At 39.3% G+C, this 3,347-nt stretch overlaps 1 long non-coding RNA gene across 1 annotated transcript; it reads right to left on the bottom strand.

Moving 5' to 3' along the window:
• Positions 1–411: 411 nt before the first annotated feature.
• Positions 412–2,081, bottom strand: LOC102007524. Its single transcript, XR_263102.1, has 3 exons — positions 2,001–2,081; positions 605–718; positions 412–497 (listed from the first exon to the last, which is right to left on the bottom strand). It is a non-coding gene; the product is annotated as an uncharacterized LOC102007524 (long non-coding RNA).
• Positions 2,082–3,347: the final 1,266 nt, after the last annotated feature.

Raw genomic sequence — 3,347 nt, forward strand, 5'->3', positions numbered from 1 at the left:
ACAAAATTCCAAGAACTGTTTATGAAAATCCTGATTATAGCTGGAAAGTGGGGAAAAGGGAAAGCCTACAGTTAGCCAAACTAGAATCCTTTTTGGTGTCAGTGAGGAAAATGTTTGGAAACATGCACGCATCAGTAGGTTTGATTGCATTCCACATGCATTGTTTCTACAGAAAGACCCAGCAGTGTTAAATATTCAATGTGATTATGGTGCTTTCCAGAGGAAGGACAGCTTCCTGTCCACCAATAGGCCTCTCAGGCAATACAGTTCTGAACTTGGCCCTTACCTTGTCGACAAATCTCCGTGGTCATCACCCTGGGAAGTGGTACCAAGCTATATAAGCTAATCGAAGGACCCCAGATTCTAGCAATTCACTTAGGCTGCACTTGCTTCCACTTACCTTGGGAGATGCTCTTTCCAGGCTGTAGAATAAGGATCTTTTCACACTCAGGGTACCACCTTCTCATTAGCAGATCAGTTCATAATGAAAATGCTAACTGGTGACCAGAGAATGAAAATAAATGGAAATAAGTATGACCTTGAGTAAACTTCATACTCATGTTAGAGGTGATGCTATGGTGAAGAACTGTTACCCCACACCAACCTGAAGAGAGTGGAGCCTTCATGGCTTCCACTTTCCTGTCTAGACTGCAGGTTGTAGTCTCCTTTTCTATTTATCCAGACTGACTGTCTTCCATGTCCTCAACTGCGGCTCCAGCTAAAGCAGAATGCAATTGGGTTCCAATTACTAAATCCAAGTCACATTCTAGAACTACCTATATGAAATTACATGTAGATGAATTTAACTGGAGTTTTGTGTGTTCCCAAACACTCAAAGTACATATTCACAGAGTCTGGCTTATTGGCTCTCACAGGTGACAAACCTATTTCCAGTTTAGGAGAAAGCATCTGCATGCTGTCCTCTCTCCCTCACTTATCCCTTAACCTACATCCTATAGTTAGTTACCCAAAAATGGAGAAGTAAAAAATACTTGTTATTATTTAGGTGTTAGTGTCACCATATATAAATGTATTAAAATGTTGGGAAAGACATAAAGTCAGAGTCTGCTATTAGTAGGATCTTCCCATAAGACGACTGTCATAGATTTTCTTCCTTGTATATTTTCATGAATTTTTCATTTTACCAAATAGTTTTCAAATTGCACTTTTAGATATGAGAAACAGAACTTATAGTTAGCAATTCACACAGACAACTGACTTGTTTCATGTTCTATCCTAATTCCCTATGTTGTTTTCACTTTTATCCCTCATAATGTTGACCTATTATTGGGGGATATTGGAGGAGGGGTGGGACAATTCTAGGCCTCAGTGCCTGGTGTGAAGTTGGCCTGGAGGCTCAACATGGTGGGGCAAGTTATGGGCCCCTGTGCCCTCAATCTGGACACATGTTCTGCCATCTTCTCCAGGTCCTGTGGCTCTCCACTTCTTTTTGGAGAGAAACACAGAAGCAATCATTCAATTTAATGATGTTCAAGCACAGTGAAAAATAATTTAACTGTACAGACAGGATAAAAATGTGGAATAGAATGTTTTAGGACTGGAAGGAGAAGATGAAAAGGCTGTACACTGGGTTGCTCATTCCATTTTGTGACTTTTCCATGCCTAAAATTAAGATATCAGTAGCTAATTTCATTTATGCTTCTGGCGTCATTTTCACTTAGAGTCTTCAGCCCTGGATAGAAGTCTGGAAAAGCTATTTAGAGCCTTGCTCTTCTTCCAGGACTCCCACATGCGCACAGAGAAGCCATACGCAGACAGGGCTGGCACACCCACAGAGAAGCCATATGTGCCTAAGAACAGTCAGACAATAGGAACGCCTAGTTCCAGAACGACCGCTGCAGACACAGATGCCTGATTCTTCAGACAGCACATGTGCTTGCGTTCTCACCCTCACACAGATGCAGGACCCACACACAGATGCCGTGACCACGCCCACAGCCTGTGCTAACTCCACTCTATTTCCCTCTAATATGCCCTACCTTAATGTGGAATTGTCTCTTTTTCGAATTTCACATCTTCTTGTTTCACAAATTGAACTTCTCTCTGTGCAGCTGCAATTTCTAAATTGCTCAAAACAATTGAGAGGAAGAGATATAAGTTACAGCTCACTAGACACCTGGGGGAACTGAAGTTTGGGGCAACTAGGTGGAAAGGCCATTGGGGTATGCAGTGTCTCAGCAGATGGACACATGGATGACAGGAAGTACTAGCCTGCAATAGTTACTAGAAGACGTCAACAGATGCTAAAAGAAGACAATAGGACCTGGTGTAGGAATAAAATGAACCCTGGAATCAGACTTGGATCTACTTCTATCAGTAAATAGTCTTACTCATCTCTGAGTATCAGTTTACTCAATAATAAGTCTACTTTTCAATATTCTTATAAGCTTTAAGTGTAGTGAATATATATATACATATATATATAATACAGTGAAGTGATTACATATAAGTTTAATATATATATGTGTGTGTGTGTGTATCCATATTTAGCATCATAAATATGTTTTGTTTTCATTGCTAAAGTTGTTCCCAAAATTTACTGATGTCTCTAGACAAGAGACAATAGCTTTTATTTTCAGAGTCTTTGAATTAAATTAAGAGGGGCTGGGGATTTAGCTCAGTGGCACAGCGCCTGCCTGGCAAGCGCAAGGTCGTGAGTTCAATTCCCGGTACTGGAAAAAAATAAATAAATAAAAATTAAAAATAAATTAAATTAAGAAAGATTATATGTTCATTATTTCCTCCGGAATATGTATCCTTGGTAGATGATATTTGATGAAGGACTAAATAAATAAATAAATAAATGGATAGAGGAAGGGAGGAAAGGAAGATGGACAGAGGTTATAACTATGCTATACTTTTTTATCTTTAGAATCAATACAAATTTAGTATAGCCCTAGAAAGTTCTAACTCTCATGGGAGAGACATCTAGAAAGGAATAAGTCTAATAAAATGAGAGTAGTATTGCAAGGTTCTATTATAGCACAGAAAACAAGAATAACTTCTGGGAACAGGCAGTGATCCATGAAAGTTCTTCAAAGTAGTGACATTTAATCTAGGTCTTCAAGGATAAGAGTTTATTGGACACTAGAAGCTAATAAAGGCCTTCCAGGAAGAAGGAAGACAATAAGCAAAGTCAAGGGCATGGAAGATGCTGACTTGGATAAAACAAGTAGGCTGAAGTGGCTAGAAAAATGCCAGCACTCCAAGCCAAGTGAGAACACAGGAAAGGTAGTTTTGGGAATGAGCTCATGCTCTATTATATATAAAGAGCATCTTTGCACAAGAAGATATTTAATGCAGAGACTAGCAAGCAGAGAAGTAGT

The sequence above is a fragment of the Chinchilla lanigera genome, unplaced genomic scaffold (assembly GCF_000276665.1).
Source record: "Chinchilla lanigera isolate Chin_1 unplaced genomic scaffold, ChiLan1.0 scaffold00061, whole genome shotgun sequence".
NCBI lineage: Eukaryota > Metazoa > Chordata > Mammalia > Rodentia > Chinchillidae > Chinchilla > Chinchilla lanigera.